The sequence below is a fragment of the Phascolarctos cinereus genome, unplaced genomic scaffold (assembly GCF_003287225.1).
Source record: "Phascolarctos cinereus isolate Bilbo 61053 unplaced genomic scaffold, phaCin_HiC Scaffold_1;HRSCAF=81, whole genome shotgun sequence".
Taxonomy (NCBI): domain Eukaryota; kingdom Metazoa; phylum Chordata; class Mammalia; order Diprotodontia; family Phascolarctidae; genus Phascolarctos; species Phascolarctos cinereus.
In genome coordinates this window covers 203,804,172-203,831,910 of record NW_027555514.1, presented here as the reverse complement: position 1 = coordinate 203,831,910, position 27,739 = coordinate 203,804,172, and the positions used below count along the sequence as shown (strand labels likewise).

The following is a 27,739-nucleotide window of genomic DNA, read 5'->3' as shown; positions in this document are numbered from 1 at the left end:
TGAAGAACAAACTCTGTTTATTGATCTGAGGTCTCAGGCTTATATAGTACTGGATCAAGCAATAGTAACATTAGTATTCGTGAAAAGTACAAATCTAATTAAGTGATTTCTTTACTTCCTTGCACCTTGTCTATTACATTCTTTCCTGCATCCTGTCCTGTACCCCATCCGTTTCCTCCCTTCCTGCATCCTGTTCTCAAGAGAAGGAACGGGGCGGGGGGGGTGGTGAGCCGACATCCTGAGTTTCACAGCTGTCAGGCTTAGTACAAGCTATAGGTAAGACCCGGGCTGGCCTAAGCCCTCCAACTCCCCAAAGCCGGCCCTCTACATTTCCCCCTTTCTTCTGTTGTAGCTTGAGAACGTGGGATGCACATCAGGAGAAAACTCAAGAGTAACAAGAATACTATCAGGGTAGAAAATGCAACAGCAAACTTGAAATATTCTGGAAAGTGTTAAGTTCCTTGATATAATACAATAGCTTACAAACAATATCTTGAGGATCAATACCATCCATGTTATATTTTTGGAATGCCAAGCACCCTGAAGCCTATTCAATATTTGATCAGGAGTTACATTGGTAGTATTAGAAAGGAAATAGGGAGTTGCACCAACCAAAGTATAGTGGTCAAGTTACAGGTTTAACCCAAGGTGGGGCAAGGCATATAAGTCCAATGTAATCATGACTCCATCACGGAGCCATCCGCGACAGTCATCATTGCAAAAAGGACAGTCAGCATCTTAGTATTGGCTCTTCGTCTTCTCGGTCTCGCCTTCCTCCTCCGCTTGTCTCTCCGACCAGTTTTTCCTTTGATGCTCAGGGTCTCTATCCCTCTGGTCAGTATGCTGACAGGTGCAGATGTTCGTCTCGGGAACCCAGACTGGTTCTCTCATGTTCTGGAAAAATACAAGCATAACCTCGACCCCAGATTAGTAATTTTACTGGACCATCCCAATTATCCATCTTTGGATCCTTCCACATTACTGTGACATCTGGTTGCTCATCTAACAACCTGTCCTTTTGCCCTGCAAAATGTTTTTGCAGTAGTACGTCCCTGATCATCTAGTGTTAAAAATTTTATGGTATGTATTACCTGGTCCAATCTCCTTTTTACATTTTTGGTATATATTACCTGATCCAATCTCCTTCTTACCCTATTTTCTATTCCCTCTTTTTTCTGCTTATCAAGGAGGATTTTAATATCCTTGTTGCACCTTTCAACAATGGCTTGTCCAGTAGGATTGTACGGGATGCCAGTAGAGTGAGTGATATTATAGATGAGACAAAATTGTGCAAAATTCCTGCTAGTATAGGCAGGACCATTGTCAGTCTTGAGGTGTCTTGGATTGTCAAGAATATTAAAGCAAAACAAGAAATGGTACTGCTTATGTCCTTCTTAAAAAATGTAACTAATCCAAAATATCTGCTTGTCTTCATATGACATTCATCTTTCCCTCACTTTTTTTTTTGCACATACTCTGACATGTACACTGTAATTACACTTAAAAAAACATGAATCACACATTGATATGAAATAAAGGAATTTTAGAATAAGACTCTCCCTAACGTGTAATTGTTCAGTAGAAAAATAGCCAACTAAATATGATTAAGTAGTTTTTAGAACAGCATAAATTTAAGTAGCTAAGAAATCAGGTATGTATAGAAATGTGTTTAAGGTTATGCTTCTTGGCAGAAAACACAGAAATAACTAAGTTTCCTATCTGTAGTCAAAAAAAGATTTCCTAATGGTTTAATTAATAAAAATTATTTTCTACTCTAAAATGTTATTTTAACTACTGACCAGGCTATGACAAATTTATGCTGGATTTATGCTGGGGAGTTAGGCAGTAGAACTCTGAGGCAAAGCAAAAGAATTTCTTTAGTTATCTACTGAATTCAAGAGGGTTTTGTTGGGCAAGGGTAAAAATATATTTCTAAATATTCAAAGACAAATAAATGTCCCCCTTTACCACTCTTGCTTGTTTAATTTGCTTGTAAATCCTCTCAAAGAACCACCAGGACAAATGAAAGCCTAAAAATATTGCTATTAATATTCTAACAAAGTCAGAATGAAGAATTTTTTAAATCAAAGTTCTATCAAAGATACATTAAAAAGGACTTATGAAGTTACAGCCTTTTATATACTGTAAAATATATTAAGATTTTAGCTATATTAGAACTAGTACTAAGGAGCTGATTCACAAAATTTACAAGCTACATCTTACTGGAAATTTTAGTATACATACAGTGCATTAGACTGTGTTCAGCATACAAACTGCTCATGTCAAATTTCTAAAGCAGAGAGTTTATTTACTGCTACCCTTGAAGTTTCCTCCCCACCTGATTAAGAAAACAGGTTGATTTGTTTTCTAATTATTGATATAACTTACCTTCTTAAATAATTTTCCTCTTTTTTGAATGCCAATGTAATTTTAAAGTTACTTAAATGGTGGTTGTAGATAAAATAATACAAGCTTTTTTTTTCTAGAATTACCATAAGATAGAACTCTGGATTTACAAACTGATCTGGAATGAATGGAAGGTTGCAAAGGACATGTATCTACAAAAGCTATAAAATTAAGCACGCTATTTTAGCTCTAACTTCAATAAAACTTTTGTTATATGTATATAAGGCAAATGTCCCATTTTCTTTGATTATGAAAAAGGATCTAAAATGAAATCCCCTTAACCACTGATTTTGGTTAGTCTGCTCATCTGCCATATCATATTTACCTTTGTTTTTTTAAAAATACTGTTTGGAAATGTGATAGCTGACAAAAAAATGTTAATATACAATTTTCTTTGAGACTCTTGAAAACCACAAAAATTTCCAATATCATAGTGACTACAAATTCTAACACTTAATGTGAAGTCATCATAACTCTTTGCATGCCACAACGACTCACACCTAAGGCCAACTTTTTCAGAATGTACTATAACTTGAATAAAATCAAATAGGGAGACATATACAAAATGGGAAATACAGTGTAGCTTCACATCACAGCTCGTGCTTGTGCATAAGACATTATGGAGGGAGTAATAATTTCACTTACACACTGACTTTATAAATGTGATCAGTGCCAATATCCTGTATATTTATGACATGGGTCTTTTTAACAAGAACAGGACAGCAGCATGGCAACCACTTTTCTAAGTATATTTTCTATACAAAATAATTCCAAGATATAATCATTAAGTTCTCATATAGTACTATTATTTTAAACAATAATCAATAAAGTAGTAAATATGTGAAAATTACAACACCACCAAGACTGAGCACTGCCATTTCCTAGTGTAATCAAAGTTGGTATTAGTACAGTCTTGGCAATGCAATGGTTGGACAATACAGGTATCTTATGCAGAGATTTCAGCAGCAGAATGGCACTTGGTTTATGCTCAATAGAAATGACAAAGATGCAGTTGACAATTTAAAGAAAGACAATGTTCTTATTTGCATGCTAAAATTCTAGTTGTGTCCCCTGTATTTGAACACTTTCAAATAATATTGTCTGTCTCTCTGCTCTGCCTAAGAGCTCTGCCCCATATTAGCTAACTATCTTATAGTACACTACTGAGCCGGTGCAGCTTACTTTCCCTTTAAATCAGAGAAGCGGAAAAGCGGCAGTCTCGTTCTGAAGTTTACTTTCACTTTTAAAGACGCTCAAAATCCGTAGTCTCGTTTCTCCACCAGTGCGGTTTGCTTTCCCACCTGTGCAGTTTGCTTTCACTTTAACTCTGAGACCCTAAAAAGTGGCAGTCTTGTTCTGATGTTCACTTTCACTTTAGGAGACCCCCATAAGTGGCAGTCTCGTTCTGATGTTCACTTTCACTTTAAGAGACCCCGATAAGCGGCAGTCTCGTTCTGATGTTCACTTTAAGAGACTCCGATAAGCTGCAGTCTGGTTTCTTTTTAATCCCCGTTTAACCTGGTGAAAATAAAAGCTGTATAGGAAAATTATCGCCCTACCTTGTTAACGTCTTCTCTTGATGACCGGAGCTCCTTTTCTAGGGCTGTTTAGAGCCCACCTTGTCCAGGGCCACTCTGCCGGGGAAGCCTTCCTTTCAGGTCCCTGTCTAGGCACCAAATGCTGGGAGCGCCTGCGTCCCTGGCTGTGGTCTGATGCCGGTAGAGTGTGAAGAGAGAAAGAAACACAGGCCAGGTGAGAGCAGTGAAGAACAAACTCTGTTTATTGATCTGAGGGCTCAGGCTTATATAGTACTGGATCAAGCAATAGTAACATTATTATTCATGAAAAGTACAAATCTAATTAAGTGATTTCCTTACTTCCTTGTACCTTGTCTGTTACATTCTTTCCTGCATCCTGTCCTGTACCCCATCCGTTTCCTGCTGCCTTCCTGCATCCTGTTCTCAAGAGACGGAACAGGGGGGTGGTGAGCCGACATCCTGAGTTTCACAGCTGTCAGGCTTAGTACAAGCTGCAGGTAAGATCTGAGCTGGCCTAAGCCCTCCAACTCCCCAAAGCCAGCCCTCTACAATAGTGTCTGCAGCCCTAGCTTGGAGATGTAGGGCTGGGCGTGAAACACTGATGTCCACAGTGGTATTGCTATCCCTTCTACCTCTTACCATCAGGAGGGAAGGCACCGGTTCCCACCACAGGGATTGCCAATGGTTCTAGAAGCCAGCAGGGGAGGGCCCACCCTTTTGCAGGTTTCAGGGGCCAGCAGCAGTAGGTGAGGGGCGGACGCAGGCTGGCCCTCAGGCCCAGTTTGCTCCTGCTGCTTTTGTCAACTCCCCAGGAAGCTAGGATGTCAGCAGCCCCACATAGGATCCTATAGAGGTCTTAGATCTTCCTCATGACAAAGACTACTGTTTCATTCTCTAGTTTTATTTTGTTATCGACATATTCTAGTTTATGTCTATGCAAAAATAAATATTGTCTTGGATCTGTCATTTCTTCTTATGTACCCCACCGAAGAAGCCACTTGCTTAAGTAGTGGGAGAAAAGTGTCAGGATTGTGGTAGAAACCCTTTCCTCAAAGGTCAGCTTCCCTTCTGCTGATGGAGGCCTGGAGGTTATTACCCTGAGCAGTAGAGGGAGGCAAGTTCACGCCTGGGCTTGGAGAAGCAGACCTGGTTCAGGAGGCCAGAAGGGGCTGCAGGAGGTGGAGCATTTGTCCTAGATCATAAGCAACCACTAGCAAAGCCAGAAAGGTAAGGGCCCCAGGTGCATCACCTTGATTCCCAGAGAAGAGCAGGGTGGTGGGGAATTGTGAGAAGAGAGGAAGTGTCTTCCAGATGGGAATTCCCCAACAAGTGGCTGGAATTTCACTGCCAGAGTATCCCCTCATGACAACATGTTCCAAAGACTCTTCCTTCAGAGCAGTGCTGTGTCCAGCCATGGGGAGACCGCATGTTCCCCAGAGATGTCAGTAGGAAAGAGGGACTGAGGCAGAAGGAATTCCGTGGATAGCAAAACAGAAATGGAAAGAGGCCTCCAGGAGACTCTGCTTTTCCTGTCATCCCATCTAGAGGGGGCACAAATAGCACTTGGGTGCCCCAAGGTCCCCCCAGCACTTCACAAAAGTTTTGTGCAAAAATCTCTCTCAACTTCCTACCCAGATGAAAAGATTTCTTCAGGTCCTTCAGATAGTCCATCTAAGGTCGACTCCAAATGAATTTGGGTAAAATGTAGTGCTTTGCACTGAGAGGCTCAGATTAGAGGAATGCCTTCTTCCTTTCTCTGCTAGCTTATTTCACTTGAGCCCTTAACTGTTTCCAAATTCACCTGTCATCTGTAACTCAGCTGAAGGCTTTACTATGATCTGAACCTACTTTGCAGAATTTCTCTGATCTAAGGAATGACTAGCTGATCAGAGGGCATGGCTTTACAAGGGATCTGCTGTCTTGGGAGCCTAGGTAACAAATGCATCTTTTTGTCTGGTGCACTGCTGTCCTCGTGTCTTTAAAGCAAACCACTTTATTTACCTAGGGAGGAGAAGTGCTTAGTATGTGATCAAACAGTTGTCCCACTGAGGTGTACCTTTGCTGCATGCCTCTCACCAATGTCACCCATGGCCATCCCTTGGATTCCACCTTTGCACCGCCTCTCCTCCATTGCACTCTGCCACATCTCTTGCATTCCACCTTTGCAGGATCTCTCAATTTCACCTCAACAGCACCTTTGAAAATCCATGCTCTCTCTCTTCTGACGTTGCCCCTCCCCTCCTCCAAGACTCATCACCTCACACTTGCAGTGTTGCAATACTTGCTTGTGGATCTACCTGCTACAACTCTCTCCTTACTCCTTTCAGTTCTGAAAGTGGTTTTGCTAAGGTGCATGTCTGTTTCACCCACCCATCCAACGTGAACCCCCTGAGCAAAACTCCAATTTTGAATACAATCAGCTCTAAGAATGAGAGAAAAGAAACTGAACCAGTGCGCAACGTGCTAGTAAAGTGCATTGTGCACGCTTCTGGAGAGAAGCCTAATCAACGATTTTTCACTCAATCTCAGCTTAGATTCATTTTGAACTAGAAGGCTTTATTTCTCCAAGGCCTTATTTCTAACAATTGTGGCTGCCCTCAAGGACCTTTCAGTCTGATGAGAGAGACAACAGGCAAACAACTATCTAGAAGAGATGATGTTTGGGAAGAATAGGAAAAAATCGCTAGAATGCAAAATGAAGAGAGGTTGGGGGAGGCTTTTTGTAATAGATGGAATCCACTCAATAGGAAAGGAAGAAAGAGTGAGGGTACTACACATCTGCCTCCTAGCTTCTAAATGCAGGGGGATACAAACCCAATTGAAAAAGGAAAGCAATCTAACCTGGTTCCCACAGTTATCTCAAGATAATCCACCAGATCTAGTAGGCCTATACTTGGCTTTCCTGGGTCTTCAAGGCAGAGATCTTACCAAGCCCTAGCGGTGGGGACCCTGGGTTGACAATTGTGACCCAGATGAACCTTGAGCCAAGGAGACTGAAGAAGAACACTCAAATATGTAGGAAGAAATTCAGGTGAGGGTGGAGCTTCTCAGATTTTACTGAGTTCACTGGACATACAGCCTCCACAATGATGTGGGGCTTCCTTTTCCTCTTATTCATTTTGGTGTCTTATCCTTCCTATTGCAAAGATCATTCCCCTTGGAAGAGAAAAGAGAAGCAAAGAAAAACATGAATAGCCCAGTTATCATTCTATTAGCCCCTTTTTTGTTGAGGAGTAGTCCAGGCCATTCTTTATACCTTTTTTTGCCCCCTGCAGCAATGTTTAAACACGTATGCACACACACATATATGCATGGGCACATACTCATATGCACATACATGCACACATACTCCATGGACATGAATACACAGCTATGCAAAGATGATTGTAATAACCATTCTCAAGTTATTTCAAGTTTTGGTTTTTTTAAGATGTGCAGTTTGTGGTTGGGAAAGTAGTTTAATAGTCAAAGAAATGAATGATGTTGAAAAATATAACACATATTATGGTATCTGTGATGTTCACACATGTGGAATTAACACCCATGAGCTTTACATACCACACTACCAATGCAATTACATGTTCCTTCTTAGCTGGGCCATGAGCCTGTGTCAATGGGGAAAAGGGTTGGTGGAGCCTCATCTCATCCTGTCTGTGTTAATAATTAAGGCTGTGTTAGAACTCCCAACCCTTCTGCTCTTCTAAAGCTTCTTCACAATAGACTCTCTCTCAGCACAATAGTGGGTGAGGAGAGAGAGACAGAGACAGAGACAGAGAGAGACAGAGAGACACGGAAACAGAGAGATGGAGAGACAGAAGGACACAGGGCAGAAATTTGGGTGCTCCAAGGTGAATGACTAGCCAGGAAAAGGGGCTGCTAAGTAGCTCGACAACAAAGAGAAAAAGGAGGACAGAAGACCCAGGAGGAAGGTGCAAAGGGGGCTGACAGTGTGATGAGGACTGAGCCCATCAGGCTGGTGAGTCTCTCATTGTGCTTGTGATTTAAACGGAAACATTGCCTTAAAAGCTAAAACCTTTTTAAAGAAACCCATTTTAATGAAGGGTTCTTTTTGCAGCCCCTTGTGAGGCCCTTCCTGAATTTGAGGGCATCCTAGAGTCTCTTTCCCTTATCTTCAGTTACCATAAAACCTACCCCCTATGCTGGACTGTCAAAATTCCTTGTCTCCCTCATGCTGAACCATAAAATTTCCCATCTCCCTTCTCCTAGGTCACCTATCCTGCCATCCATGTTCCTCATCCTGTGTCATGCCCTCCCCTGCCTTATTTTCTTAGATCAAACATACCCTTATCCCTTGGTAAGTTGCTAGTCCTCTTTCCAGAGCTAGCCTGCTGCTTTTGCATCAATAAAGCTCAGGAATGAATGAGGCAACTCTACATTTACCCCAGGTGCCTTCATCCTCTAAGGTTCTGGCTTAGTTGCCTGGCTTGGCAGAACTTTGTGCCCTCACAATATTCCTTTGGATGGTACCTAGCAACCTTTGGGGTTCCAGTAACAGAAGGCGAGATGCCATAGTACTGGCTACCAAATGAAAAAATGCCATGGCAATTTTTTTCTTCTTGTTCATTTATTCAGGTAAGCTACTTGTGGCTGTATATGACCCACGCCCAGAAGTCTGTTGTCCTTGTAGGCCAGTGAACATCTGCATTCCAGCTCCCACTCTGGCAAGCCACAGTACAATAGCAGGCGTGCAGTCTGTGCCCTCTCCGAGATCCCAAATGCTTGGGCCAAACAGCAGAAAGTGGCAGTTTGCCTTGCCGGGGCAGTTGTCTGGGCTCAAAATGGGGGCTTGGGAGGTGGTTTTGTCTTGTTCAATGTGAAGCAAGGGGCCTCCTTTTTAGGCATGTGACAGATGGGTGAGAGGTTGGGGAGGCCCTGGAGTGATGTCTGTGTCCATTTTAGGATTCTGGTTTGTTGGTGCCTGTTTGGTTTCTTTTGATTATCTCCTGAAGGCTTCCCCACAGGGACAGACGCAGCTTATCCTCACCCACTATATTTCACAGACTCTGGGGGCTGGAAGGCCTCTCAGAAGCCCTAGGGACAAGCCTACACCTCCAGCCCCATATCTCCCTTAGCCAGGCCGAGTCTGCCGGTCTGTACCCTCTTTCTATTGCCCAGAATAGCTTGGCCCCTCTCCTCCACGTGGCAGTCCTCTGGCATTTGGAGGTGGCTCTCCTGTTACCAGAAGCTCCCTCTGGGTACAGTATCCATCCACAAAGTTGGCCCCCAGAGCTCTCCATGCCAGATGTGGTCTGGCCAGGAGAGTGGCACTGTGTAATGCTACCCTCGTAATCCTGGACATTGTCTCTGTCTCTCTTTTCCTTCCCCTCTCTGTGTCTCTTCCTTCCCCTCCCTACCTCTCTCTCTCTCTCTCTCTCTCTCTCTCTCTCTCTCTCTCTCTCTCATATTTGTCCCTCTCTTTTTCTCTCAATGTCTCTGTCCTGTCTCTCTGTGTCTCTTTCTGTTTGTGGCCATGATTTCATCATAACACCAATGGATGCGCAAGAAGACCTTCACTCCAGTGTAACTGGCTTAGGCGTGGACAGCGATGGACATGGCATCAGTGAGTTGGTGCTGGCCCTGAGGCCCTCTCCTGTTGGCCTGTCCCCTGAGCAGGGCTCTGAGATGGGGTGCTCCCAAAAGTCGTGAGGGGCCCAGATTGCCATCAGGGGTGACTGGGGTGGAGGTCGGGCAGCACAGCCACAAAGCAGGACTGTCCATGTGGCCAAGAAGCACTCATAGGTGTCCTAGATCTTCTTTGGCATCTGTTTGATCTGTGAATGGCTCTGTTGAAGCAAGAAATGTCTCCTTCACTCTCCCCCCCTTTGGACTAGAGTGTGTGATTTGGTGCTTTGATGTCTTTGCATCTTTTGTGCCAGTGCTCCTTGGGAGCCTCCTCCTTGACCGCAAAGTGCTGCTCTTCTTGTTGGCTGCGGAGGCACAGCCCAAAGGGGGCCCTCTTTTTCATCTGATTCTTCAGAATAGGCCTGCACAGGCTGGCATGTAGAGGTCACTTGGGATCACTCTGACCTTTTTTCTTGTTGTTCTCTTTTAGGTAGTGCCATTTCCCCTGTAGCAAGGGCAGGAAAGCAAGCTACAGAGCAGGTAAGAAGTGTGCACACCCACTTTGAGAAACCCAGCATGTTTTCAAAAGACATGAAGGTAATCCTCTTGCAGGGCTTGGGAATGTGGGCCCTACTAGTCACCAGGAGTCTTTAAAACACCTGTGGCTGTGGAAACAATCCCCTGATGGGCAGGGGAGGCCAGCAGGTGGGCCAGGAGGTGTGGTGGATGGTATCTGTCTGCCTTTGCCCAGCATCAGAGCCCGTATGGGGCATGTACACTATGACCACCCCTTGCCCTTAGGCGTGACCACAGGGTCTTCCCCTAAAGATGGTGGGAGTTCATTTCTTATGAACATAGATTTTGTAAGAAGAGAAGAGAGCAGGAACAGGTGAGGCCAGTGTTCAAGTTGTTTGAAAAGCTGCTTTTCTAGACTCCCTTAAGGTACCCGCCTGCTTTGTTCTCTTGGGGTTTCGAAGCAGACTAGTCAATTTGGTGCTCTATGTGCATGTGTGTGCATATGTGTGTGTAGAGGAGACCATCCCTGCTCTCAAGGGGCCCTTTTCTAATGGGGCACATGCCATGCCCTGTCTGAGGTCCTTAGGGTAGAGCTGTGCCCATGTTCCCGGGCTCTTTGGCAGGGGCAAGTCCCTCTGGTGTGCCTCTGGCATGGGGTGGGGAGGTGGTCCACCTAGTAGGCCCCTTTCTGAAGCCAGCCCTGGACATGCTGCAGGGTGAGAAGCAGCAAGTTAAGGAGCTGCAGGCCCTCATGGAAGAGGAGCAGAGGCAGAGTCTGGAGAAGGACCAGCTGAAGTCCAGGACCCTTGAGGCAGATGCACACACGAAGCCTGGAGGGAAGCTGTGGTGCCCATTGCTAGTGGCAGCCCCTGGACATGCAGGGGTGGACAGGGCACGAGGAAGGCTTGGGGCAGTTGGCGAGTGTAGACTCGGAGCAACTGTGGCATTTCCCAGTTTGTGTAGCAGTCAGTAGCTGTGACTGATTGAGGGAGGAGGCCCAGGCCAGGCCAGGCTGCAGCTGTGGCCCTTCTTTTCCCCACCCAGGAACTGCAGGTGTCTCAGGAGGAGTACAGCCAGATGTGGCAGCTGGTGATCAGCTTGCAGCTAGAGCAGAAGGAGAAGAAGAAGCTCCAAGAGAAGCTTGAGGCTGAGCAGTGGCGCTGCAGGGCACTCCTGTGCCAGGAGCGCAACCAGGCCCTGGAGTTGCAGAGGGCTCTGGAGGTGGAGCGTGCCCACTCAGCTGAGCTCAGGGCCTCCGTGAACCGGAAGCGCCTGCTCATGGAGCCCCTGAGCAAGCTCACCCAGGAGGTGTGCAGGCAGAAGGAGGCCCTGATGCAGTTTGCCTTTGAGGGCAAGCTGAATGAGGAGAAGTTGCAGGCAGCCCAGCTCCAGGCCCTTCTGGAGGATGCCTGCCAGCAGGGCATGGCCAGCTGGAAGCAGCTGGAGCTGGAGGTCCAAATGACCCGTGAAGAGCTCAGGAAGGAGAAAGAGGTGAGAGCACTGCTACAGGCCTCAGGACATGCCCTCCAGAGGCAGGAGCAGGAGCAGGAGCTGCTATGTTATCTGGAAGGCGACAGGGCCAAGCAGGGTAGGCTACACAGAGAGCTGGAGCACTTAGAGACCAGGCCGAAGGAAGAGGCTGGCAAGGAGGCCAGGAGGGAGAAGGAGAAATGACGTGAGCCTAAAGCAGAGGAAGACAAGGGCAAAAAGGGCAAGAAAGACCAGGAGAGGCTACTGAGGCTCGCCTGCCCTCAGAACACCAGGGTGCTTGGCATCTGACTTCTGGCGCCTGGGTGCCCTCTGTGACCCACCTTCCTGCCTGGGGGAGGGCTCTGGGGGACAGGGAATATCAAGCTGATGTTCTCTCAGGGGGGCAACCCCCCTACAGATGCAAGGTTGCTCCAATCTCCGTGCAGAATACGGTTAGGTGGGAGGCTGAAGTGCATCAGGAAGCCAGGGAGAAGGAGCAAGAAGATTGCAAGAAGGAGACACAGCCAGAGGAGACTGAAATGGCAGAGACCTTTCTGCTGGAGCTTGTAGGTAGGCAGGAGCCCCTGGATTTCTTGAGAAGGAGAAGAGGTGACACCTGAGAGAAATCTTTTTGGCAGCAGCATGAACCATGGATGGTGGATGGGGACCAATGAGGGACTGCCAGGTGAGAGGCAAGGAACTTGGACAATGTCTCTGGAGAGAAGAGATGACATGGGTGTCGAAAAGACGAAGCCATAGATTCTGTAAGAATTGAGGGGAACTGGGAGGATTGCGGTATCCTCCACAGATAGCGGAAAATCCAGAAAAAAGGGTGGGTTAGGGGGAGAAAGCAACGGGTTCTGACACATCAAGTTTGAGAATGTTCAGAAGAGACAGGGCCCAATATCTGCAGGAAGGAGTCATCTGCATGCAGGTGACAGCTTGGGCCCATGGGAAGTGGGAGGAGAGCAAGAGAGTGGTGAGCCGGGGGTGGGCTGCTCCAGTTGGGATTTTGATGAGAATGGTGGCAAGCCATTGATATGTGAGTGGGCAAGTGGTTGTAGAGAAGGATACAATTCCCCTTGGTTGCTTCCCTATGGACCTTTTAGAGGAGTGAAATTATCATGAAATAAGCCCAGGAATTATGGGCTGAGGTCTTGGCTTGAGGATATAATCTGCTGGGGACAGGAGAAGGGAGGTATCCAAGGTGAGAAGGGGAGGAAAGGAGGAGGAGATTGTGGGGGAGGGGACCATGGGATAAAAATGAGGGGGAGGGGACGTGAGAGAGCCCAGTGCTGGGGGTGGGAGATTGAGAGGTTGGGAGCAAAAGGACTGTCTTGTTGCAGTCAGTGGGGGCTGAGTCAAGACCAGATGACATGGACCAGAATACAGTTTGAGAAGAGGCGAGGTGGGCGGTGGGAACAAGGGCTTCCTGAGCAGTGGCAGTGGTTAGCAACAGTCCTCTTCGACTTAGACTCATGGCCAGCCTTGAGAACTTTGTGGGGTGGCAATATTTCTCAAGGCAGTGTGTTTCAGGGCCCTGACTACCAGACAGGGAAGAAGGAAGAAGAGCAGTAGTCCAAGGGCTTGGATTTGGATCGTGCCTCTGTGTCTCTTATGGGATTAGCTGTGTGACCTTGCACAAAGCACCTCTCTCTCTGGACCTCAGTCTGCTCATCTCTCAAACTGGAGAGTAGGGCCAGCTTGCTTGCAAGAGTCCCTTCCACTTGTGATTCTGTGCTCCCCAGCCAGCCACCAGTGTGCCTCTGTAAACCTGGCCCAGAGTCAAGCATTAGCCCACACACCCTGTGACCTTTCCTAGGAGGCTACATTTGTCCCAGCTGGAGCCTTTTCCCTGATGGAGCCAGTGAGAGCCCTGCGGGGCTTTGGAGAACAGCAGGCCCTGTGTCTGCAAGAGCCGGGTCCCTGGCCCTCCCCAGCGGCGGGTCCTCCCATCTCCTGCATTCCAGTGCATCCTCTTCCTTGGCCTGTAGCTTCTCGAGCTTGTGCTAGCAGTGTGTAACATTGTGCTTTCTTCTCATCTTGTGCTTGCGGGCCGGCAGCGGAGTTCGAGCTGCAGCAGAGAGGTGAGCAGAAAATCCAGCAGCTGCAGCACATGATCACTCAGCTTGAGAAGGACAAGGGCTGTGACCCCAGAGCCTGGCAGGAGCATGGTGCTGGGGAAGCCCTTCCCCCTGCCCTGGAGTAGCTTCAGGGGCATCACAGTCAGCTGGAGAACTTGAGGCAGCAGCTGCTGCATGTGGCTGGGCTTCTGAGCAGCTTCATGAACCAAACCCTGAACAGGTGGGCCGTTTGTGACTGGGGGGCTGACATCCCTTAAGAGGCAGATGAAATGGGAAACTCAAAGTTACCGGGAGTAGAAAATGTGGCCCTCTCTCCTCCCTCTGACCTTGAGATCATTCCCTCAAAGCCAGTGGAACGGGCCAGGTGCCCAGACTCACAGGTTTCCCCAGGTCCATCCTCCCTTGGGATGGGTCTGGGTTCTGTTGTCTACCTTGCTCTGAAGGGCAGCTCCTCTTGTCCCTGAGCTGGTGTAGCCAGGCAGCCTATGGGCTGTGCTCGGATGGATGCTAAGGTTGTTGACATGATTGTAATCTATGTCCTCAGTGAGCTGGAGGCAGTGGAGCCCCGATATCTCTTGTTTTGGGCTCTGAAAGCCAATTGCTGGATGCCCTGGCTTTGGGCATTTCTCCAACAGGAGAAATTCCATTTCTTCCAATAGAAGGCATTGGAATTTATCAAGTTGCTGTCCTTGCCATTATCAGTGTTTAAGAGGAATATGAAGGCAAGGCAGAAGCCAAACGGTTTGAACCTTCCTCAGGTTCACGTGTCATACACCCAGGCAACAACTGGTCACTTTGATAGCCCACTGGGTACCTGGTCACCCTTTGAAATCCAGCATCTCTGTTTTATATTTGTCTTTTTTGGTTACAAGTAGGTTTATTGCAGCCTTTTGTTTTTCCATCTAAAAATGCATCATCTCATGGAAACAGACTCTTTCCATAACAACAAAAATTCTCCAGCCAAATCACTCACAAAGCTGGCTGAATCAGAATGTTTTCCCACTTACTTGTTGAAGTTCTTTCCCTCTGGCAGACAGAATGTTGCAAGGCCCTTGCTAGGGAGGTAGGCTATTGCAAATCTACATTTTTTAACATCTCTTTTCTTCTTAACAGAACAATCAATGACTGGACATCATCAGATCAAAAGGCTGCAATGTCCTTGCTGTTTACTCTGCAGGAATTGAAATCAGAATTAATGTCAGGCCTCACTCAAGTATGTTGGAGCCCCAGTCCTCATTGGAAATGAGTGAGGCCCCCCAAGGGAAGAGGGAGAGATATCCTTGCCCACCATGCTGTGACTGGTGGCAGATGTGTCAGATGTGGGGTCTCCCGCTCCTTCCTCTGAAGCCCTTGTTCGCCTTGCTCTGACGCCTTGGTGTCTGCCTTTGGAAAAAAATGTCTTAAAAGCCAGCTCAGGAAAATGGTGGTTTTCACTCCCCTGTCATTTTTATGGATGACTTTTGATTTGTGGTTTCTTGCTGCCTTAGTTTACTTAGGATGCACTTGTGTAACAGAATCATTCCATCTCTGTGATCAGGTGCTGGACTGTGGTCTCTCTCAAACCTTTACAGTTTATGCTCACTTCTTGTGACAGACTGCCATATTTTAGTCAGACTAAGAATGATGTATTAACTTCTTAAGAAAGCATGTTCATCATGTCACATATGTAATATCCCCCCACCTTTCCTCTTCAAAAAATTCACAGAAGTCTCTTTTTTCTCCTTCCGATCCAGTTAGGGAAAAGAAGAACCAAATTTCTTGTAATTATATGCATAGTTGAACCAAACAAGTGCCCATAGCGGACGGCTGACCTCCCACCTCACAGATGGTCTTTTTGCAGAGCAGAGAGAACACCCCCCAAATGTTCTTTCTTGTCTATCCAGTGCTCTCCAGTACTGCTCTTCTCTGCTCTGCTCACTTTCCTCTGCATCTGGTGAGTAGGTCTTTCCATGCCCACACCTCTTTGGAGTCACATGGTCCCTCAACTCTTTCAGCACACTCATTCTCCTTCACATTGGTCTGCTTGATTAACTTATTCATTCCTCAGCTGATGGACATCCCCTTACTTTCTAGTTTTTGACACCATGAAGAGATCCTCTGTAAGTTGCTTGATTTTGTTTTTTAATTTTTTTTTTATGAGAAGGATATTTTCTGCTTTCTTTGATCTCTTTGAGATGTATCCCTAGAAGTCACATAGCTGGTTCCAACTGGCCTCACTGTTGAATAACTTTTTGTGTACGATTCCAAAGTACTTTCTGACACGTTCAAGCCGTTCACGGATCCATCACCAGCGTGTCCCCCAGTCCCGCCAACACTGATGATTTTTATTTATTTTTTCATTTTCTTTGTTAGTCAGAGGGCGATGAAGTAGAATCTCAGAATTTCTTCAATTTGCGTTTGTCTGATTAGCAGTCATTTTTTCACATGGCTAGAGAGAGCTTGAGTTTCTTCCTTTGAGAACTATCCACTCTTCTCTCCAGACCATTTATAGATGGTGAATGGCTCTTTTCCTTACAAGTTTGAATCATTTCCTTATATATCTTGAAAATGAAATCTTTAGAAGAACTTGCTGCAAAGTTTTTATTATTCCCCGTTCAGGTCACTGTTTCCCTTTGAATCTTAGCTTCATTACATTTGTGTATACAAAAGACATTTTTGGAATCGGCTACATAAACCATTTTCTTTCTTTGAAAAATTAAAGAAGTTTAGTGATGATTTTAATAGCCATTTCTAGAAGAAAATATCTTAGGTCATTCTCACTATACTGTTAAGTCAATTAAGTGGTAGCAGCAGGGAAATGCAAAGTCACAACTGCATACCAATGCAAAGGTTCAGAAAAGGAAAACTTTCGTCATGGTGCAAACGAATGAAATCAGAGTCCGCAGATAGCTCATACAGGTAAAAGAGGTGGTTTGATACTGAAAACACACTTGGAGGAGCCCCGTGCTTCAGAACAGGACTTGCGTAGGGTCACACTGGATGGCCCTTTGAAGACCAACTCTGCCAACACAATTATTCTTTTGGTTTGTTGGTTTGTTGGTTTGTTTTTAATTTTCATGGAACCCTTTAAAAACTTTTTTTAATTTTTACTTGTAACGTTCACTTTTCTGAGATTTTGAGTTCCAAATTTCCCCCCTATCCCAGATGCCAAGCAATTTGATATAGGCCATACATATACTGTCATATTAGACACATTCTCACCTTAGTCATGGTGTGAAAGAAGGATGAGAACAAAAAGGAACAACCATGAGAAAGCAAAATCAACACAAAAAGGGAAAATACTTTGCTTTGCTCTGCTTTCAGACTCCATAGTTCTTTCTCTGGATGTGGATAGCATTTTCCATCATGAGTCTTTTGGAATTGTCTTCGATCCTGTCATTGCTGGGAAGAGCCAAGTCTGTCAAAGGTGACAAGATGCTTTTTCTGAGCTTGCTTCTGTCTGTCTCAGAATGTCCATCTGGAAGGACCCTCCTGGCCTCCTGATTCTTCTGAATCAGCCTGTGGCTATGTGAAGGTAGCTGTCCTGCTCCTAGCTCCTTCACACCTTCTCTCTCCTAACCACCTGTCTATGTCTGGTGGCCTGAGGTGTATTCTCCTCTGCCATGCTGGAGAGGCTCCTGCATAAAGTCGCACCTACAGTTCATCTGCCAGGACTGTGGCCCCTCCTGAGGTGGTATGAGCAGGGCAGGCTACAGTGAGTGCTTCTCTCAGCCCTTGGATCCTGGCCTCTCTTGTGGATGGAGACCTTCTGGGCTGCTATCACACATTGAGGACTACAAATACCCCGGGGATTCCTCCTTCTCAATCTTGTACTTGTGGAGCCAAGGAGACTCCTCACATTTATTTGTATTGCATTTCTTCTTCATAGACGTGGTCCAATGGTCTAACTTGTGAAGACACAAAGCAGATGGTATCAAGTACTAGGTCTTGGGTCTGAGGCCTGGCGTCAAGTCTTGGCTCTGCTCCTCAATAGCTGTGTGACCTTGGCAAATCACTTGACCCCTTTGACCTTTCCTTACCGGGACCAGGGGGAAGAGGATGTTGACTAGCTGGCCCCCGACATCCTTCCAGACCTGAGGCTCTTAGGAGACCCGCCTGTCCTGTGACCGTCCTCATCCTACACTTGAAATTGCCCTCTCCAAATGCTCCAGTGACCTCTTACTGAACAGACCTCATGGTCTTTTGTCAGTTCTCATTCTGCTCGACCTACAAGGTGCCCTTGACTCACCCCCTCCTGCTCTTCCTACCTTGCTGACTCCTCATCCCTTGCCTACTTGTTGGGACCAGGATCTATGTTTGAGGGGCTTCCCCAGGGTCTGTCCTAGACCCTCTTTGTTCTGTGCTGTCGAAGTGACCCTGTCATCTGCGATGATGCGGCCTCCATCTGTGTCTCCTGACCAGCTGTGCCCTTGAGCCTTGAGCTCCAAGCTTCACCAATGGCCTGCCGGAGACCTCCTGAGATGTCTCTATCACAGCAGGCCTAAACACCTCCTCTACCACTCCAAATCGCCCCTCTGCCCAAACTCCCAGATTCTCCTTGAGTCTGCTGTTTCCCTGGCCACAGGGAAGTTAACAGACTTGTTTGGGCTACCTCCACTGGCCATGGTCTCTGCTTACATGGCCATGCCCTTCCTCCATGCCTTATCAGCTCTCCCCCAGTTCTTTCCTTAGCCTTCTGGCTAGGCACTTTGACTCAAATCTCTCTCCACCTCCTTCTGTCCTACACAGCATTGCCAAGGGGGTTTTCCTTTAGTTGCAGATCTGACCTTTACACTGCCCTGCCCTACCAGCTCCCAGGGCTCCCTATTGCCTGCAGGAGAAGATGTCAATGTGTCTCTGTAGCTTTTAAGCTTTTACAGCCACATGCTTCACTGCAACTCCACTCTCTGTGACCTTGCTGGCAATGGATATCTGCCATGCTGGAAATGTGCCCCTGTCCTGTGACTGCACACTGGCAGACCCAGGTCACCCACCACCTTTTACATGAAGTCACTGCCTCCTCCCCAGTCTGTCATGTAGTAATTCTCCAGAGACGTGCTGATTGTCCCAAAAGGCTCCTTGCAGATTGAAGCTTTGATAACTTAAAACTCCATGAAAATGGTTTTGGGAGAACTCTGCATTTGAAGTGAGTTTGTGTCTTAGTGCATGTGGGTAGTGTGCTGTGTTTATGCGTGTGTTGTGCATGTGTGTGTGTGTGTGTGTGTGTTATGCCTGACTCGACATCCTTGTCACCCCTTCAGAAAAGGAGCAGTGGATATTGGGTTCATCCATCCTGGATGGAAGCAGGCATGTTAGCTTGCTTTGATGGCTTTGCCTATTCTAGATGTTCATTAGCCATCCCTTTAATAGTATGTTCTAGGAGTTTTTCAGGAATTGAAGACAAACTCATTGATCTAGAGTTGAAACTCTTCACTGTCTCACTTTGAAAAAGGTACATGATGTGGACTTCTCAGAGCTGTCTGCTAGAGGCTCTCCAGTGACCTCTGCTAGCATTTTAGTGTTCCAGCATATGGTTCACTCAGGCCTGGTAACTTGGTCTCCTCATGGATAAGTAAGCTGTGTTCTTCTTATCCTCCTGCTGACCTTGGCCATTTTATTCTGTTCTTTCTAGTCCAAAGGTCACGTTGCTTCCAAAGCCAAATCCTCTGCTTTTTTGTTCTTTTGTCCAGTATAATTGCTCTTGTTCTCTCCCAGTATTTCTGTGGATAGCCTCCTCTTTCCTCTTCAGCCTTAGCACATATTGGACTTTAATACCTCTCCCTGTCTTCCCACAGGATTCTGCCATCCTTTGGCATGTGTACTTTCTACCTCCCCTTTCCTACAGCTGGCTATCTTTCTTTTCTTTTCTTTTCGTTTTTTTGACTGAAGTGCTAAAACTTAAATGCCTAAGAAAGGAACAAGAAACACATCACATGTACAGCAGAACTGAAGAGGGGATTCAGAATATATAACAATAAATTTCCATTTCAAGAAAGCCTGTATCATAACTATTATGCATTGTGTTTAGAGCAGTCCATATTTTCTTTTTTTGTTTTTAACAATCTGCTGAAAATCTGACAACTTATTAAATGGACATTTCCTTTTCATTTAGGATACTGCTTAGCTTTGCTGGATAAGATATTTTCAACTGGAACCCAAGTTCTTTTGCTCTTCGATATATAATGTTCTAAGACCTGCTACTAGGTCTTATGTGATTGTAATTGTGGCCCTGACATGTGAATTTTTGTTTTTTCCTTGTTGCTCATAATATTTTATCAGTAGTTGGGGGTTTCAGAATTTGACTATAATATTCCTGTGGGTTTTTGTCATAGGATCTCTTCTAGGTGCCGATTGGTAGATTGTTTTGATTTCTACATTCCCCTATTGTCCTAATGTTTCAGAACAGTTTTCTTTAATTATTTCTGGAATTGTTGTATGAAGAGTTTTTGTTTATCATAGTTTTCAGGTCGACCATTTACTTTTATGTTTTCTCTTCTTCATCTGTTCTCCAGAGCAGTATTTTTTTCTTGCTAGATGTTTCACATTTTGTTTTATTGTTTCATTCTTTATTTTTTGTTTCATTCTTTCTCAGTCTCTTAGGACTGATTCTCCAATTGTGCCATGAGACCCCCTGTTCTAAGCATACTTTTCTTTCTTTTCAATGCTGAATAGTCAACGTGATTCACTATTTCATCTTTTTTTTTTGTGGGGGAAAACCTTAAGAGGTTGGAATTTTCTCACCTACTACTCCATCTTCCCAGAATCCTCTCTGACTATCTTTTAAAAAAGTGTATTGGTTGAGGAATCTGAGCTTCATTTAGCTCTACCTCTTTATAACTGTTGCAGAAGATGGTATCAGAATTCCATTCTTAAGAATTCTCCATCCCTTCTGCTGAGATGTCCCCTAAAGAATTGTAGACCCTGGGATATTCTATCTCACTTCCCTTTGAATCTTTAGAAATCTGCTCTCCTTGAAGGTAGGGTTCATATCACACATTGCGTGGTCATCCTTTCCCTTAATGCAAACTCTTGGTGTTTGGGGTCCGTCCCCAGAAAGTTTCCCATCCTTTCCATCCCAACAACTAGTTCCTTCCTCTTGGGACGAGTGAAGTCCAGATAGAAATTCCCCTGTTGCTCCTTGACCCTTGTAAAGAATGAAATTGTCATCATTCTAAAGAAGGACAAGACATCGAAAACACCTTCATATTTCATTTTTTCTTGATTACATGTAAAAACAATTGTTCACATTCAGTTTCTAATACTTTAAGTACCAAATTCTCTTCTTCCCTCCTTCCCCCACCTCCTCATTTAGAAGGCAAGCAGTTTGACATAGGATATATGTGTACAAACCACATTAGCCTGCTGTGAAAGGAAACACAGCAATCCCTCCTCCCCCAAAAAACCCAAGAACAATAGAGTTTAAAAAAGGAGGCTTTGATCTACATTCAGACACCATCAGTTCGTTGCACTGCTGAGGATAATGAAGTCTTTCACAGCTGATCATCATACTATATTTCTGTTACTGTGTACAAGGTTCTTCTGGGTTTGCTCATTTCATTTGGCCTCAGTTCACACTGGTCTTGCAAGGTTTTTCTGAAGGCATCTTGCTTGTCATTTTTGATAGCAAAGCAGTATTCTGTCACAAACATACACCACAATACTCAGCATTTACCAATTGGTGGACATCCACTCAATTTCCAATATTTTGCTGCCACAAAAAGAGCTGCCATCAATATTTTTCTACATATACTTCTTTTTCCTTTATTTTTTTTTATCCCTTTGGGATACAGACCTAGTAGTGGTATGGCTGGATCAAAGGGTATCCATGATTTTATGGCTCTTTGGGCGTAGTACCAAGTTGTTCTCCATACTGATGAAATCAGTTCACCACTCCAGCAAGAGTACATTCGTATCTCAATTTTCCCACATCTCTTCCAACATTTCCCATTTTCCTTTCCTTTCATAAGAGCCAGTCTGATAGGTGGGGGCTGGTAACTGAAAGGTGTTGACATTTGCATGTCTCCAGTCAGCTGTGATTTAGAGCATTTTTCTATATGATTATACATACCTTTGCTTACTTGGTCTAAAAGCTGTTCTGAGAGCTAGTGACAGAGGCCTGGAAGACCCGACTTCAAATCTTGCCCCAGATAATAGTTGTGTGACCTCGCACAAATCACTTAATCTTTTTTAGCCACAATTTCCTCATCTGGAAATTGAGGGTAAGAGCATATACCTCATGATGTTATGAGGACCAAAGGAGACAATACATAAAAACACTTTACCAACCTTAAAATGCCATATAAATATTAGCTTTCATTATTATTATTATTTTATAATTAGGGGGTTAGACCAGATGATCTCTAAGGTCCTTTCCAACTCTGACAATCTATGAAAATATATGTTCATTTCCCACTCAAGTTTCTTACCTGAACTATAGGGCATATTAGTTCACCTATTTTCATACTTATATAGTATCCTTATTATACTTCTGCACAGTTATCAATATTTTAAAGCCTTTTCATGACTAGTAGCACCCCTTCCATTGCCCTTTAAGCAAACCACAACTCAGAGAATTCTATGACCAGAGAAGGAGGTAGGTTATTCATAGTGAGAGTGATAGACAGTCTAGACAGGCTCTCCTAGAATGATGAAATGTCAAAAAATCTAGGGCCCCCAGCATGTTGGAGTCCCTGTGGGGGACTGAAGGGGGGACAAAAACAAGAGGTACACAGAATGAAAAAATGTGAATGGTTTGTGATCTCTATGTAGTATGCAATTATGGGTCTGGAGAAGCCCTGGAGTTTATTGACATGGTCATACCTTTAGGACAATCACTTTGGCAGTTGGAGGAGAGTTTGAGACAGGGAGCACAATTTGAAGACCAGATTAAGAGAAAGATAAGTACCTGGACCAGGGTAGTAGCTGTGTGTCTGGAACAAAATGAAATATTATAAAGGGGAAAAAATGAGAAGATTTGGCAATGTGTTGGATATGTGGAGGGAGAGAGACCAAGGATGGCACTGTGGTTACAAGTCTGGATGATGCTGCAACAATGAGGGGAGAGGTTGGGGAAAATGTAATGTGTTGTGTTTTGGACATGCTGAGCTTCACATGCTTAGAGAACATAATTTAAGATGTCCAAAGGGCAGCTGGTCATATCAGACTAGAGCCCAGAAGAGAGACTATGGCAAGATATAGAGATCTGGGAATCATTGGCATCTAGATGATATCACAAAGTGAGATGGGAAGGGAGAACAGGAAAAAAAAAAGATGATGCAGGGAAAAGAGAACCAAAAGCAGGACAAAACCACAGGGAATACCCAGTTAAGGAATGTAACATAGATGAAGATCCAGCGAAGGACTGGTAGGTAGGAGGAAAACCAAGAGACAACAAGGCCACAAATCCCAGAAAGGAGAGTATCTAGGGGAAGAGAGTAACCAGCAGTGCCAAATGTGGTAGAGGTCAAGAAGAGTAAGGATTGAACAAAGGCACTAGATTTGGCAAATAAAAGATAACTGGCAACTTTGGAGATGGTGATTTCAGTTGGTTGAGGTTGGAAGTCAGATTGCAGAAGGTTAAGAACAGAGTGAGAGGAATGCAGAAGGCAAATATTCTAGAATTTATATAGTTTATGAGAAAAGTATAACAGCTCTCATTAATAGAGAACTTGAAGGTTTGGAAAGCCTTTTATATACATCTCTTTTTTACATACATACATATATATCTTTTACACATGAGACAACTGAGGTTTGGAGAGCCTTTTATATACATCTCTTTTTTATACATACATATATATATATATACATATATGTATATATATACATATATACATATATATATATATATCTTTTACACATGAGAGAACTGAGGTTTGGCGAGCAACTTTTCTATGGTCCAACAGATAATAGGAGTCAGAGGGAAGGGCTTGATTCTGGGTCTTTCTGATACCAAGACCAATACTTTATCCATAATGCTAAGCTAATGATGTAATAAATGTAAAAATATCATGCCATCTCATGGTGATACAGGTATTCTACAAATAAAAGTTTCTGGGATGATACAATAGTATAGAACGGAATACTTACCACAATCGTCCTGCTATCAGATGTAATTACAGCAACTGTACCTGATAAAACAGGATTAAGAAAATATTTCTTTAGGAAAGTATATAAGTTGCAACTTTAAGCCCATATAAAGAATCCTAAGTTTGTTAGAAAATCTGAGTACTACAGTAACAGTTGGTGAACACAGATATTCAAAATTCCCAATATAAAAAGTGGATAGGAAGGTGTGGAAACTCTAAAAGAAACCCTGTTACAAAAATAAAACAAAACAAAAAACAGTGCTTATATCAATTCCAATTGTCTTTGTCTTTTCTTTGAAAACAAAAAATTCACTCTTTCCGCTGTGTGATTTGAATATTCTGTGCTAAAACAGCTATAATGTTTTATCACTTTTTGCAGCTTTTGGCACTATGCATCCTTAACACAACTTTCCTCCTCTAAGGGGTCCAATTAAAGCCCACAGATTTTCCCAGCAAATGGGGACCCCCAAATACAACAGTATTTTGCTTTCTCTACCCCCGTACCGTTCAGACAATAAGAATGAATGATTGAAACCTTGAATGGTTTCTTTCCTGGGCCCCCAAATTAAGAGTATTTTAGAGGTCTTTTCTTGTTTTTAGTTTAGACATGAACCTTCCCGCTTCTTCAACAGGCACCCACTCGACCAGTCCTTTATTTGTCAAGCATCTGAGACCTCACATCTGGCTCTCCAGAAGAGGACAAGACAGCTGGCTGCTGCAGATGCCATAGAGAGAGGCTGGCATGAAGAGAGGCATGGCAGCTGGACCAGGGAAAACATTTTTGAGGCGGGGGTAAGAAGTAAAGAACCACAATTACAAAAAAAAAAATGGACATGGAACAGGCAGCTTTATTCCCAGACAGAAAAGAAAATGCTAAGTAATAAAGAATCAAAGAATGATTAGACTAGAATCCAGTAATATATCACTATTAGACACTTTAGTAACCTAATATTCAGTTTTTGCAGCGTGGCTAATCAGCTCAATACATTTCACCTTCACAAGACACAAGATAATTTAACACTGAGTTAAATTTTCTTTCTGGTTTTCAGTGTCTCTGTCTCTGTCTCTCTTTCTGTGCCTGTCTGTTCCTCTCTCAGTTTCTCTCTCCTTTCTTCCCCATGATTCCCTTGGCACCAGCTCATTCCTCTTTCTGTGATTATAATCACTCTGGCATAATCTCTTGCTTCTGTTACCTCTAGGAGCGTATTATATTCTCAAGGTCAGTGCTACAGGAAAGAAATACACAAAAGAGTCAAAGGAAATCTAGAAGCAATAACAGAAAGGTAACTATTTTGGTCCATGCTAGACTCTCTCTATGGGAAGCCTCCCACCAATTTTCTAAGAGTCCTCTGTGGAGAATCCCTGCAATAAGGATAATGAGAAGAATAAGAATAATAACAGCTAACACTTATATAGTGCTTACTACATGCCAGGCCCTACACTAAGCACTTAGAAATATCTCATTTGATCCTGAAAATAACCCTGGGAGGCAGGTTGCTACTATTGTCCTCATTTTACAGATGAGAAAACCAAGGCAAATAAAAGTTAAATGACTTGTCCAGCATCACACAGCTAATAAGTATCTGAAGCTGGACTTAAAGTCTCCCTGATTCCTAGTCCTGCACTCAACCCACTGTGCCCCCTAGTTACCCAACAAATGCAAAGGGTCCCAAAATTGTGCCAAAATCCCCATATTGAGTACAGTGGCTAGCTAGATCACCCTTGGCTGAAGACACAAAGAATCTCAACAAGCACAAATGTTTGTCCTTTACCTGCCAACACCCTTTTCCCAGGGTTCAATTCTGGGAGAAGCCTGACTTTCAAATAGTTGAAGGAAGCTATGGAATTGGAAGCTATTAGAACAGCTCCTCACTCTCCCTCCACCTCCTGCTTCACAGGAAAAATTGCCATTTACAGTAATGTTTCTTTTGTCTATTATCTAGGGTTTTCCACAGGAAGTGAGAAAGTAAAGATGCTTTCCCATGCATCAGATAATGGGAAAGATTGGGAATTACAGCGTTCATTAAAAGAGTAACATTAATAGGATTTGGAAATTCACCTCATAGCCAACTTGCAGCTTGTAGTTTTCTGTCAGATGGCTGAGAACAAGTCTTGACACATAAATCAGTTTGACAGTTCATCTCATTAGGTATTTCACTTTTTTTTTTGCAGTTTTCATGAACAGGTTCAAACACTCTGTGTGTGTGTGTGTGTGTGTGTGTTGTGTGTGTGTGTGTACATACATGCACAGGTATACACACAGATCTCCAAAGCAGATCTTTTCCAGTGCCTCCTCTTTCTCAAATGCCAATTCTTGTGCTCCAGATCACTCTTGGTGCTGCTGCTGCCACCACAACCGACCACTTCAGTAGACACTACAGCCACAGCCTCCCAGGACCTCATGACCTTTTGAAACTTACAAGGTCACCTGGGTTCATCCATCTTGAGGTTGCTACTCAGTCACCTAGTGACTCTGGAAGATGCCCAGCTTCCATCATTCCCTTACTGCACTCTACCATGACGCTTTGAAGAGTCCTCATGATTGGAAACCATAAAGGAAAAGCAACATTTTTGTTGGGGGGGAAGGGCAGGCATGTGAGCCTCCCCATGGGTTCTTTAGCCAGAACTGTGGGTATACAGATAAGTCTTGAGTAGAATAAATAATGATTTCCCTGAATTTGTCTCATGTATTCACACTATGTGAAGTTATAATTATGTAAAATGTGGCAGTTGTTTCCAGCCCAATGCAGACATGTAGTTTCAATCTGGACAATGAGACTAATTAATAAGATTCATTACTTGCATTAATTGGAACCTAGCTAAGTTCTGGCTTGAGAATCAATGGGAAGACTTCACATATGTAGAGTCAATCCTACATAGACAGAATCTACATAGTCTCAAAACAGATGGGGAAAAGAGCACATATTACACATAAGTGTTCTATAAAAAGGAAAACCAATGAGACACTTTACAATACATGGCTTTATTAGATTTGACATCCAAGGAACTGGGTTCACATCTAGCCCCTGTCATTTATTAGCTGTGTGCCAACCCATGAAAGGGAGATAACCATATTTCAGCTGTCTATTTCACAGGAATGTTGTAAAAATGGAGATAAAAAAGTAAAGTTCTGGATGAATCACAAGATAACTAGGTACATGGGAGCTATTAGTATCAACAATAATGATAATTGTAATAGGAATTATTTGTCCATTTTCATCTAGTTTTCATCTGGTCTTCATTAAAACCTTATGAAAATATTTTTCAGCTTCCACAAATTTCATACTAGCTTTCAGCCAAACACTTGTCATTAAGTCTTGAGGTTTTAATTAGTGATTTGCCTCTATATTTGAAATCTTAACAAACTTAATTTACTAATTTCTCCTTCCCCATTGATATCAGCTAGTGTTTTTTGTAACACATATATTGGCCCTCTCCCCAATAAGAAATATATATATACATATATATATACCTCTCCCCAATAAGAAACATATATATATATATATATACCTCTCCCCAATAATATATATATATATATATATATATATATATATACATATATATGAACAAATAATTATACCATGCTCTACTAATTTTCTGTCCACAAATTATACACAGTATAACACGTATCCGCATGACCCGGGAAGATCCACACAACTGCCTCTACTGGGGATGTAAAGAAGGGGCGCTGCTGCACAGGAAGTCTGGCCTGAAAGAGCTGGATAAAAGGAACCTGCAGAGAGGGTGGGAGGAGAGAAGGGAAGGGCCCCCTGGAGGAGCCTAAGGCACGCCCCCCACCCCGCCTTCGCCTGGAGGTGGGTCCTGGTGGCTCCACTAACCCTTGGAAAACTATTCCCTTCAGTACCTGCTTCACGGCAGCGCCTCCAATCAGGGTCAGTGTCAAGCTTTGCCTCCTGGAGATTGGATAGCAAGTCCAGAAATATGCTCATTAGGTCGTCCAGGGGCAGGGTTAGGGAGTGGTCAGTTCTTAAAGGAACATGCAATTTTTGTACTTAGTGCACAGGCGTTTTACCCAGAATTCACAGCGAGAAGGGGGAGGGCCTACTGAAGGGTGTGC

At 44.0% G+C, this 27,739-nt stretch overlaps 2 long non-coding RNA genes across 2 annotated transcripts; one reads left to right on the top strand and one right to left on the bottom strand.

Moving 5' to 3' along the window:
* Positions 1 to 27,614, bottom strand: LOC110203892 (uncharacterized). The gene is made up of 4 exons (XR_013487401.1): positions 27,527 to 27,614; positions 23,663 to 23,703; positions 6,873 to 7,100; positions 1 to 4,115 (listed from the first exon to the last, which is right to left on the bottom strand). It is a non-coding gene; the product is annotated as an uncharacterized LOC110203892 (long non-coding RNA).
* Positions 13,593 to 24,532, top strand: LOC144457850 (uncharacterized). The gene is made up of 3 exons (XR_013487403.1): positions 13,593 to 13,817; positions 14,711 to 14,810; positions 24,294 to 24,532. It is a non-coding gene; the product is annotated as an uncharacterized LOC144457850 (long non-coding RNA).
* Positions 27,615 to 27,739: the final 125 nt, after the last annotated feature.